This window comes from Channa argus, unplaced genomic scaffold (assembly GCF_033026475.1).
Source record: "Channa argus isolate prfri unplaced genomic scaffold, Channa argus male v1.0 Contig032, whole genome shotgun sequence".
NCBI lineage: Eukaryota > Metazoa > Chordata > Actinopteri > Anabantiformes > Channidae > Channa > Channa argus.
Window position 1 is genome coordinate 1 of NW_027125251.1, and position 12,434 is coordinate 12,434.

At 42.8% G+C, this 12,434-nt stretch overlaps 9 pseudogenes; all 9 read left to right on the forward strand.

The window, feature by feature from the left end:
* The first annotated feature begins 3 nt into the window (after positions 1-3).
* LOC137116996 (5S ribosomal RNA) lies at positions 4-122 on the forward strand (annotated as a pseudogene).
* Positions 123-979: 857 nt separating this feature from the next.
* LOC137117046 (5S ribosomal RNA) lies at positions 980-1,088 on the forward strand (annotated as a pseudogene).
* A 1,579-nt stretch (positions 1,089-2,667) lies between these two features.
* LOC137116845 (5S ribosomal RNA) lies at positions 2,668-2,786 on the forward strand (annotated as a pseudogene).
* An 856-nt stretch (positions 2,787-3,642) lies between these two features.
* On the forward strand, positions 3,643-3,761 carry LOC137116933 (5S ribosomal RNA; annotated as a pseudogene).
* An 867-nt stretch (positions 3,762-4,628) lies between these two features.
* On the forward strand, positions 4,629-4,747 carry LOC137116997 (5S ribosomal RNA; annotated as a pseudogene).
* Positions 4,748-5,614: 867 nt separating this feature from the next.
* LOC137116932 (5S ribosomal RNA) lies at positions 5,615-5,733 on the forward strand (annotated as a pseudogene).
* An 867-nt stretch (positions 5,734-6,600) lies between these two features.
* LOC137116856 (5S ribosomal RNA) lies at positions 6,601-6,719 on the forward strand (annotated as a pseudogene).
* An 857-nt stretch (positions 6,720-7,576) lies between these two features.
* On the forward strand, positions 7,577-7,695 carry LOC137116935 (5S ribosomal RNA; annotated as a pseudogene).
* An 867-nt stretch (positions 7,696-8,562) lies between these two features.
* LOC137116939 (5S ribosomal RNA) lies at positions 8,563-8,681 on the forward strand (annotated as a pseudogene).
* Positions 8,682-12,434: the final 3,753 nt, after the last annotated feature.

Sequence of the window (12,434 nt, forward strand, 5' to 3'; positions counted from 1 at the left end):
GCAGCTTACGGCCACACAGCTCTCTAAGCGCCCGATCTCGTCCGATCTCGGCAGCCAAATAGAGCCGGGCCTGGTTAGTACTTGGTAGGAAGACTGCCTGGGAATACCAGGTGCTGTAAGCTTTTTTTCTTGGGTTTACGGGCAGCACAAGCTGGTGTTACTGCCTATTTATTCATAGAAATTGTTCTATATTTTCATCAAATTTTGTTCTTTCATTGCTGTTTTGCTACTTTATTGGTTTGTCAACCATCGTGCTTCATTACTAGTAGACCATGTTACGGTCCTGGCCATATGTGTTGTTTTTGATTTGTTGTTCTTATAGGTGCCCTGCCTGATTGGCCGGATTGAGGGGCAGTACAGGAAGCTGATTGGTCCATCCTACACTTCCTGGAGTTTTAAAAGTACGGTTCCCAACAGCTAGCGAGGCTCTTTCTGGCAGCAGCACCTGTTTGCTGTTCTTAGTTTCCAAACCTTATTTAGCATTTTTGAATTGTTAGGTTTTGTGCCGTGGTTTTGTTTATAAATTGTATATTTTGTAAATAGTATTAAATCTGTAGGGGTGAACAGCCATTTTCTTTGGACTGTTTTCACATTAGGGAGTTAGGGTTAGCGACTGTCTTTTGGATTGTTTATTTCTATCAGGCTAGCTAGCACTTTCTGTGGGAAATGGCTTATTTTGTTTATTATGTTGGCCTTGGTTCGCCCTGAGTTGTAGTGTCATGTTTTGTTTGACACTTTCTTTCGTTTAAAATAAATATCATTCTGTTGGAACATCTCGATACTGGAGTTTGGTTTGGGGATCGGAGAGGGAACATGCTAATTTATCTTTGTATGTTGCACCCTGACTCCCTGGACAGGGGCGTAACAGACCAGTACAGATATAGTACTTTGTACTTTGCCACATTTATCTTCTTCTTAGCAAGTGTCATGCATTCTGCTTCTCCAGCGTTTTTAAGAGCTGTTGATGATGTCAAATGCAGCTTACGGCCACACCGCTCTCTAAGCGCCCGATCTCGGCAGCCAAATAGAGCCGGGCCTGGTTAGTACTTGGTAGGAAGACCGCCTGGGAATACCAGGTGCTGTAAACTTTTTTACTTGGGTTTACGGGCAGCACAAACTGGTGTTACTGCCTATTTATTCATAGAAATTGTTGTATATTTTCATCAAATTTTGTTCTTTCATTGCTGTTTTGCTACTTTATTGGTTTGTCAACCATCGTGCTTCATTACTAGTAGACCATGTTACGGTCCTGGCCATATCTGTTGTTTTTATTTTGTCGTTCTTATAGGTGCCCTGCCTGATTGGCCGGATTGAGGGGCAGTACAGGAAGCTGATTGGTCCATCCTACACTTCCTGGAGTTTTAAAAGTACGGTTCCCAACAACTAGCGAGGCTCCTTCTGGCATCAGCACCTGTTTGCTGTTCTTGGTTTCCAAACCTTATTTAGCATTTTTGAATTGTTAGGTTTTGTGCCGTGGTTTTGTTTATAAATTGTATATTTTGTAAATAGTATTAAATTTGTAGGGGTGAACAGCCATTTTCTTTTGATTGTTTTCTCTTTTTTTCACATTAGGGAGTTAGGGTTAGCGACTGTCTTTTGGATTGTTTATTTCTATCAGGCTAGCTAGCACTTTCTGTGGGAAATGGCTTATTTTGTTTATTATGTTGGCCTTGGTTCGCCCTGAGTTGTAGTTTCATGTTTTGTTTGACACTTTCTTTCGTTTAAAATAAATATCATTCTTTTGGAACATCTCGATACTGGATTTTGGTTTGGGGATCGGAGAGGGAACATGCTAATTTATCTTTGTATGTTGCACCCTGACCCCCTGGACAGGGGCGTAACAGACCAGTACAGTTATAGTAATATCAAATTTCATCAAATTTTGTTCTTTCATTGCTGTTTTGCTACTTTATTGGTTTGTCAACCATCGTGCTTCATTACTAGTAGACCATGTTACGGTCCTGGCCATATGTGTTGTTTTTATTTTGTTGTTCTTATAGGTGCCCTGCCTGATTGGCTGGGTTGGGGGGCAGTACAGGAAGCTGATTGGTCCATCCTACACTTCCTGGAGTTTTAAAAGTACGGTTCCCAACAGCTAGCGAGGCTCTTTCTGGCAGCAACACCTGTTTGCTGTTCTTGGTTTCCAAACCTTATTTAGCATTTTTGAATTGTTAGGTTTTGTGCCGTGGTTTTGTTTATAAATTGTATATTTTGTAATTCGTATTAAATCTGTAGGGGTGAACAGCCATTTTCTTTTGATTGTTTTCTCTTGTTTTCACATTAGGGAGTTAGGGTTAGCGACTGTCTTTTGGTTTGTTTATTTCTATCAGGCTAGCTAGCACTTTCTGTGGGAAATGGCTTATTTTGTTTATTATGTTGGCCTTGGTTCGCCCTGAGTTGTAGTGTCATGTTTTGTTTGACACTTTCTTTCGTTTAAAATAAATATCATTCTGTTGGAACATCTCGATCCTGGATTTTGGTTTGGGGATCGGAGAGGGAACATGCTAATTTATCTTTGTATGTTGCACCCTGACCCCCTGGACAGGGGCGTAACAGACCAGTACAGTTATAGTACTTTGTACTTTGCCACATTTATTTTCTTCTTAGCAAGTGTCATGCATTCTGCTTCTCCAGCGTTTTTAAGAGCTGTTGATGATGTCAAATGCAGCTTACGGCCACACCGCTCTCTAAGCGCCCGATCTCGTCCGATCTCGGCAGCCAAATAGAGCCGGGCCTGGTTAGTACTTGGTAGGAAGACCGCCTGGGAATACCAGGTGCTGTAAGCTTTTTTGCTTGGGTTTACGGGCAGCACAAGCTGGTGTTACTGCCTATTTATTCATAGAAATTGTGCTATATTTTCATCAAATTTTGTTCTTTCATTGCTGTTTTGCTACTTTATTGGTTTTTCAACCATCGTGCTTCATTACTAGTAGACCATGTTATGGTCCTGGCCATATGTGTTGTTTTTATTTTGTTGTTCTTATAGGTGCCCTGCCTGATTGGCCGGATTGGGGGGCAGTACAGGAAGCTGATTGGTCCATCCTACACTTCCTGGAGTTTTAAAAGTACGGTTCCCAACAGCTAGCGAGGCTCTTTCTGGCAGTAACACCTGTTTGCTGTTCTTGGTTTCCAAACCTTATTTAGCATTTTTGAATTGTTAGGTTTTATGCCGTGGTTTTGTTTATAAATTGTATATTTTGTAAATAGTATTAAATCTGTAGGGGTGAACTGCCATTTTCTTTGGATTGTTTTCACTTTGGGAGTTAGGGTTAGCGACTGTCTTTTGGTTTGTTTATTTCTGTCAGGCTAGCTAGCACTTTCTGTGGGAAATGGCTTATTTTGTTTATTATGTTGGCCTTGGTTCGCTCTGAGTTGTAGTGTCATGTTTTGTTTGACACTTTCTTTCGTTTAAAATAAATATCATTCTGTTGGAACATCTCGATCCTGGATTTTGGTTTGGGGATCGGAGAGGGAACATGCTAATTTATCTTTGTATGTTGCACCCTGACCCCCTTGACAGGGGCGTAACAGACCAGTACAGTTATAGTACTTTGTACTTTGCCACATTTATCTTCTTCTTAGCAAGTGTCATGCATTCTGCTTCTCCAGCGTTTTTAAGAGCTGTTGACGATGTCAAATGCAGCTTACGGCCACACCGCTCTCTAAGCGCCCGATCTCGTCCGATCTTGGCAGCCAAATAGAGCCGGGCCTGGTTAGTACTTGGTAGGAAGACCGCGTGGGAATACCAGGTGCTGTAAGCTTTTTTGCTTGGGTTTACGGGCAGCACAAGCTGGTGTTACTGCCTATTTATTCATAGAAATTGTTCTATATTTTCATCAAATTTTGTTCTTTCATTTCTGTTTTGCTACTTTATTGGTTTGTCAACCATCGTGCTTCATTACTAGTAGACCATGTTACGGTCCTGGCCATATGTGTTGTTTTTATTTTCTTGTTCTTATAGGTGCCCTGCCTGATTGGCCGGATTGGGGGGCAGTACAGGAAGCTGATTGGTCCATCCTACACTTCCTGGAGTTTTAAAAGTACGGTTCCCAACAGCTAGCGAGGCTCTTTCTGGCAGCAGCACCTGTTTGCTGTTCTTGGTTTCCAAACTTTATTTAGCATTTTTGAATTGTTAGGTTTTATGCCGTGGTTTTGTTTATAAATTGTATATTTTGTAAATAGTATTAAATCTGTAGGGGTGAACAGCCATTTTCTTTTGATTGTTTTCTCTTGTTTTCACATTAGGGAGTTAGGGTTAGCGACTGTCTTTTGGATTGTTTATTTCTATCAGGCTAGCTAGCACTTTCTGTGGGAAATGGCTTAATTTGTTTATTATGTTGGCCTTGGTTCGCCCTGAGTTGTAGTGTCATGTTTTGTTTGACACTTTCTTTCGTTTAAAATAAATATCATTCTGTTGGAACATCTCGATACTGGATTTTGGTTTGGGGATCGGAGAGGGAACATGCTAATTTATCTTTGTATGTTGCACCCTGACCCCCTAGACAGGGGCGTAACAGACCAGTACAGTTATAGTACTTTGTACATTGCCACATTTATCTTCTTCTTAGCAAGTGTCATGCATTCTGCTTCTCCAGCGTTTTTAAGAGCTGTTGATGATGTCAAATGCAGCTTACGGCCACACAGCTCTCTAAGCGCCCGATCTCGTCCGATCTCGGCAGCCAAATAGAGCCGGGCCTGGTTAGTACTTGGTAGGAAGACTGCCTGGGAATACCAGGTGCTGTAAGCTTTTTTTCTTGGGTTTACGGGCAGCACAAGCTGGTGTTACTGCCTATTTATTCATAGAAATTGTTCTATATTTTCATCAAATTTTGTTCTTTCATTGCTGTTTTGCTACTTTATTGGTTTTTCAACCATCGTGCTTCATTACTAGTAGACCATGTTACGGTCCTGGCCATATGTGTTGTTTTTATTTTGTTGTTCTTATAGGTGCCCTGCCTGATTGGCCGGGTTGGGGGGCAGTACAGGAAGCTGATTGGTCCATCCTACACTTCCTGGAGTTTTAAAAGTACGGTTCCCAACAGCTAGCGAGGCTCTTTCTGGCAGCAACACCTGTTTGCTGTTCTTGGTTTCCAAACCTTATTTAGCATTCTTGAATTGTTAGGTTTTGTGCCGTGGTTTTGTTTATAAATTGTATATTTTGTAATTCGTATTAAATCTGTAGGGGTGAACAGCCATTTTCTTTTGATTGTTTTCTCTTGTTTTCACATTAGGGAGTTAGGGTTAGCGACTGTCTTTTGGTTTGTTTATTTCTATCAGGCTAGCTAGCACTTTCTGTGGGAAATGGCTTATTTTGTTTATTATGTTGGCCTTGGTTCGCCCTGAGTTGTAGTGTCATGTTTTGTTTGACACTTTCTTTCGTTTAAAATAAATATCATTCTGTTGGAACATCTCGATCCTGGATTTTGGTTTGGGGATCGGAGAGGGAACATGCTAATTTATCTTTGTATGTTGCACCCTGACCCCCTGGACAGGGGCGTAACAGACCAGTACAGTTATAGTACTTTGTACTTTGCCACATTTATTTTCTTCTTAGCAAGTGTCATGCATTCTGCTTCTCCAGCGTTTTTAAGAGCTGTTGATGATGTCAAATGCAGCTTACGGCCACACCGCTCTCTAAGCGCCCGATCTTGTCCGATCTCGGCAGCCAAATAGAGCCGGGCCTGGTTAGTACTTGGTAGGAAGACCGCCTGGGAATACCAGGTGCTGTAAGCTTTTTTGCTTGGGTTTACGGGCAGCACAAGCTGGTGTTACTGCCTATTTATTCATAGAAATTGTGCTATATTTTCATCAAATTTTGTTCTTTCATTGCTGTTTTGCTACTTTATTGGTTTTTCAACCATCGTGCTTCATTACTAGTAGACCATGTTACGGTCCTGGCCATATGTGTTGTTTTTATTTTGTTGTTCTTATAGGTGCCCTGCCTGATTGGCCGGATTGGGGGGCAGTACAGGAAGCTGATTGGTCCATCCTACACTTCCTGGAGTTTTAAAAGTACGGTTCCCAACAGCTAGCGAGGCTCTTTCTGGCAGTAACACCTGTTTGCTGTTCTTGGTTTCCAAACCTTATTTAGCATTTTTGAATTGTTAGGTTTTGTGCCGTGGTTTTGTTTATAAATTGTATATTTTGTAATTCGTATTAAATCTGTAGGGGTGAACAGCCATTTTCTTTTGATTGTTTTCTCTTGTTTTCACATTAGGGAGTTAGGGTTAGCGACTGTCTTTTGGTTTGTTTATTTCTATCAGGCTAGCTAGCACTTTCTGTGGGAAATGGCTTATTTTGTTTATTATGTTGGCCTTGGTTCGCCCTGAGTTGTAGTGTCATGTTTTGTTTGACACTTTCTTTCGTTTAAAATAAATATCATTCTGTTGGAACATCTCGATACTGGATTTTGGTTTGGGGATCGGAGAGGGAACATGCTAATTTATCTTTGTATGTTGCACCCTGACCCCCTGGACAGGGGCGTAACAGACCAGTACAGTTATAGTACTTTGTACTTTGCCACATTTATCTTCTTCTTAGCAAGTGTCATGCATTCTGCTTCTCCAGCGTTTTTAAGAGCTGTTGACGATGTCAAATGCAGCTTACGGCCACACCGCTCTCTAAGCGCCCGATCTCGTCCGATCTCGGCAGCCAAATAGAGCCGGGCCTGGTTAGTACTTGGTAGGAAGACCGCCTGGGAATACCAGGTGCTGTAAGCTTTTTTGCTTGGGTTTACGGGCAGCACAAGCTGGTGTTACTGCCTATTTATTCATAGAAATTGTTCTATATTTTCATCAAATTTTGTTCTTTCATTGCTGTTTTGCTACTTTATTGGTTTTTCAACCATCGTGCTTCATTACTAGTAGACCATGTTACGGTCCTGGCCATATGTGTTGTTTTTATTTTCTCGTTCTTATAGGTGCCCTGCCTGATTGGCCGGATTGAGGGGCAGTACAGGAAGCTGATTGGTCCATCCTACACTTCCTGGAGTTTTAAAAGTACGGTTCCCAACAGCTAGCGAGGCTCTTTCTGGCAGCAGCACCTGTTTGCTGTTCTTGGTTTCCAAACCTTATTTAGCATTTTTGAATTGTTAGGTTTTATGCCGTGGTTTTGTTTATAAATTGTATATTTTGTAAATAGTATTAAATCTGTAGGGGTGAACTGCCATTTTCTTTGGATTGTTTTCACATTTGGGAGTTAGGGTTAGCGACTGTCTTTTGGTTTGTTTATTTCTATCAGGCTAGCTAGCACTTTCTGTGGGAAATGGCTTATTTTGTTTATTATGTTGGCCTTGGTTCGCCCTGAGTTGTAGTGTCATGTTTTGTTTGACACTTTCTTTCGTTTAAAATAAATATCATTCTGTTGGAACATCTCGATCCTGGATTTTGGTTTGGGGATCGGAGAGGGAACATGCTAATTTATCTTTGTATGTTGCACCCTGACCCCCTTGACAGGGGCGTAACAGACCAGTACAGTTATAGTACTTTGTACTTTGCCACATTTATCTTCTTCTTAGCAAGTGTCATGCATTCTGCTTCTCCAGCGTTTTTAAGAGCTGTTGACGATGTCAAATGCAGCTTACGGCCACACCGCTCTCTAAGCGCCCGATCTCGTCCGATCTTGGCAGCCAAATAGAGCCGGGCCTGGTTAGTACTTGGTAGGAAGACCGCGTGGGAATACCAGGTGCTGTAAGCTTTTTTGCTTGGGTTTACGGGCAGCACAAGCTGGTGTTACTGCCTATTTATTCATAGAAATTGTTCTATATTTTCATCAAATTTTGTTCTTTCATTACTGTTTTGCTACTTTATTGGTTTGTCAACCATCGTGCTTCATTACTAGTAGACCATGTTACGGTCCTGGCCATATGTGTTGTTTTTATTTTCTTGTTCTTATAGGTGCCCTGCCTGATTGGCCGGATTGGGGGGCAGTACAGGAAGCTGATTGGTCCATCCTACACTTCCTGGAGTTTTAAAAGTACGGTTCCCAACAGCTAGCGAGGCTCTTTCTGGCAGCAGCACCTGTTTGCTGTTCTTGGTTTCCAAACTTTATTTAGCATTTTTGAATTTTTAGGTTTTATGCCGTGGTTTTGTTTATAAATTGTATATTTTGTAAATAGTATTAAATCTGTAGGGGTGAACAGCCATTTTCTTTTGATTGTTTTCTCTTGTTTTCACATTAGGGAGTTAGGGTTAGCGACTGTCTTTTGGATTGTTTATTTCTATCAGGCTAGCTAGCACTTTCTGTGGGAAATGGCTTATTTTGTTTATTATGTTGGCCTTGGTTCGCCCTGAGTTGTAGTGTCATGTTTTGTTTGACACTTTCTTTCGTTTAAAATAAATATCATTCTGTTGGAACATCTCGATACTGGATTTTGGTTTGGGGATCGGAGAGGGAACATGCTAATTTATCTTTGTATGTTGCACCCTGACCCCCTAGACAGGGGCGTAACAGACCAGTACAGTTATAGTACTTTGTACTTTGCCACATTTATCTTCTTCTTAGCAAGTGTCATGCATTCTGCTTCTCCAGCGTTTTTAAGAGCTGTTGATGATGTCAAATGCAGCTTACGGCCACACCGCTCTCTAAGCGCCCGATCTCGTCCGACCTCGGCAGCCAAATTGAGCCGGGCCTGGTTAGTACTTGGTAGGAAGACCGCCTGGGAATACCAGGTGCTGTAAGCTTTTTTGCTTGGGTTTACGGGCAGCACAAGCTGGTGTTACTGCCTATTTATTCATAGAAATTGTGCTATATTTTCATCAAATTTTGTTCTTTCATTGCTGTTTTGCTACTTGATTGGTTTGCCAACCATCGTGCTTCATTACTAGTAGACCATGTTACGGTCCTGGCCATATGTGTTGTTTTTATTTTCTTGTTCTTATAGGTGGCCTGCCTGATTGGCCAGATTTGGGGGAAGTACAGGAAGCTGATTGGTCCATCCTACACTTCCTGGAGTTTTAAAAGTACGGTTCCCAACAGCTAGCGAGGCTCTTTCTGGAATCAGCACCTGTTTGCTGTTCTTGGTTTCCAAACCTTATTTAGCATTTTTGAATTGTTAGGTTTTGTGCCGTGGTTTTGTTTATAAATTGTATATTTTGTAAATAGTATTAAATCTGTAGGGGTGAACTGCCATTTTCTTTGGACTGTTTTCACATTAGGGAGTTAGGGTTAGCGACTGTCTTTTGGTTTGTTTATTTCTATCAGGCTAGCTAGCACTTTCTGTGGGAAATGGCTTATTTTGTTTATTATGTTGGCCTTGGTTCGCCCTGAGTTGTGTCATTTTTTGTTTGACACTTTCTTTCGTTTAAAATAAATATCATTCTGTTGGAACATCTCGATCCTGGATTTTGGTTTGGGGATCAGAGAGGGAACATACTAATTTATCTTTGTATGTTGCACCCTGAACCCCTAGACAGGGGCGTAACAGACCAGTACAGTTATAGTACTTTGTACTTTGCCACATTTATCTTCTTCTTAGCAAGTGTCATGCATTCTGCTTCTCCAGCGTTTTTAAGAGCTGTTGATGATGTCAAATGCAGCTTACGGCCACACCGCTCTCTAAGCGCCCGATTGGAGGAGGACAGGGGTATGGTCTTTCTGAGTCAGTGTGCTTTCAGGAAGGGACACGTATGTGAGCTGCTTCGCGTTTGACGTGCATTTTTCGTTTTCGTATTAGTGTTTTGCCTATCCAGTGTAGTGCGTTTGAGTTTGTATTCATTATTTTTATGAAACCCCCCGGCGGAGTTTCTCCGTTCGGGGGCGCCTTTATTTTTTGTGGTTTTTCTAGTTTTTGAACTTTTTTGGGTTTTCTTTTTCGCGCGATTTCTGATAGACTGCTCATAATGGAGAACGGCAGAGGCATGCGAGAAGAAGAAGCCTGTTTAACAGTGGCTGGAAAGAGTGGAAGGAGAAGAATGGATACGGAGAAAATTGGCGTCTATGGGGAAAGCGCATGGAGAGGGAATGAGCTGGAGCTGGCGGAGGAGACGAGGAAGTCGCTGAATAAGGGTGTCAAGCAGATTGAGAAAAGAATGGAGATTGCAAAGGAGCGGCCTGGACGGAGAATGGAGAATGACTGTTTGGCGGCAGATGAGAGACAACAGGGAGAACGGGTAAGCACGCGATCGGAGCCGGGTGGAGCGACAGAGACACGGAAAGAAATGCGGTATGATAGGGACTTGACTGTATTGGCTGAGGTGGTGGGAGAAGAGAAAGTTAAGACAATGGAACTGCTGAGAGCAATGCGTGATGTGTGTGGAGGCATCGTTGCATTGCGTGAGACGGGGCCGAATAAATATGAGGTGACGGTCAAGAGCGAAGCTGGAAAGAAAAGACTTTTAGATGGATTTAAAGTGGGTAGAGCAGTGGTGATGGTGAAAACTTTAGTTATCGATGAATTGGTGGTGTCATTTTTGAATTTGCCTGCCTATATTGCGGATGAGGACATTTTAGAAAAACTGGATGTGTGGGGAGTGAGAGCAATCTCTCCTATTAAAAGACGGTTGTGGCCTGGGACTGACGTGGCGGACGGAACAAGATATGTAAAAGTTAAATTTAATGAAACTGTGCAGTCATTACCATATTCCTCGAAATTTATGACGGCCACAGGGCCAGAATACTTCAGAGTTATTCATAATAATCAAGTTAAAGTGTGTAGGATGTGTTTACAGCCTGGGCATATAGTTAGAGATTGCCCAGATTTCACATGCTTTAAATGCAATAAACAGGGTCATTATGCACGTGAGTGTGATGCCTGGGTGCACAGGTGTGTTGCGTGCCATGCCCCAGCGGAGCAATGTAATTGCCATAATGCAGGTGAAGGGGAAGGGGAGGTAGACCGGGACTCCATCTCTGATGATGAGTGGAGTAATGTCAGGCCTGCAGAGGAGCCAGCCCTGGGTAGCAAGACAGAGAGTGGGAATGAGCTTGGAGATGAGGTGGTGTCACAGAGTGCTGACTTGTTGGTGCAAGAGGGCATAAGAAATGAGGGGGTCGATGAGCTAGGATCCAGTATGGATCATGTGCTGGCGGACTGGAGCGGGGATGCGGCGAGTCGCCCTGAAGGGGGCTGGCTAGGCTCACCACGGCCTGAGCCGAATGAGCCTCACTCTCAAAATGAAATAGAGTCCACCACTCGAATACCCACTTCTGATGTAGCCCTGCTGGCTCCCCAGGCTAGTAGCGTGGACTCAGATTTAGAGATGGATGTCCAATGGGTAAAACGGGTCAGGAAGAGGGCACAGCAGGGTAAGCCAAGTGGAACTGAGGGAGGGTATAGAAATAAAGGTAAGAAATATGCCAAAAAATGACAGGGCCGATTTTAGTTTTTTTTCTGGGAATGCTGCTTCTCTCTCAAAATTTGAATGGTCTTAAAAACTTTGAGAAAATTGAACAGCTTTGCGGGAAAATGCTGTGTGACATCCTGTGCGTCCAGGAATGCAGGTGGACCTCTGAGACAATAAAAAGCATAAAGTGCTTTTGGAGAGGGGATCTTTTTTATTCTCTCTCCCCAGACAAAACTGCAGGGGTAGCAATCTTTGTAAAGCCTGGATTGTTTGAGAGTGTCCTGCAAATTTCTAAGGATGATCAGGGAAGGCTACTGGTGATTGATGTAATTGAACAGAGTCAGAGATATAGAATTGTGAATTTATATGGGCCAAATAGGGAAGGAGAGAGGAGGGTTTTTTTCAGGCGCTGTAAAAGATGGACAGATGATCGCTCGGTGGTGATAGGGGACTGGAATTTGACACTGGCTAGGATAGATGTGGGTGTCAACAATAAATTTAAGAATGACACTAGTAGGTCGGCTGTGTTTGAATGGATGGAAGAGTGTGACTTGATGGATGCATGGAGAGTACTGAACCCCGGTACCCGTGCGTATTCGCGCAGGCAAGTGGTGTTGGGCAGGCTGAAACAATCTAGAATAGATTTGTGCTTGCTAGCGTCAGGTTTGGTTACGGTTTTAAATAACTGTAAATATGAGTTTTGCACTTGGAGTGATCATGCCTCTCTGAGAGTGGCTCTAGGGGAGGGCAGGGTGCAGAGGAATGGGGGCTTGTGGTGCTTTAATTCAAGCCTCTTAGAGGATGGATTTTTTAGAGCAAAAATGGAGTCTTTTCTCTCTGCTCTATGTGATCAAAGTGAGTTTGTGGTTGACATCATTGAGTGGTGGGAGCGCACTAAGTTAAAAATGAAGAAGCGCTGCATCGCATTGAGCAGAGAGAAAAGACAAAGAGAGAAAAGAGAGGAGGATGAGCAGAGGGACCGCCTGAAAAAGGAGCTTGAGTTGGTTGAGGCTGGGTGTGGACATCCGTTGGAGACGTATCTTGTGCTGAGGGAGCAGTTGAGACAGCTGGATGAGAGAAAATGCGGGGGTGCAATGATCCGCAGCAAAGCGCAGCATATGTTGAAAGGTGAGCGCTGTACTGCATTTTTTC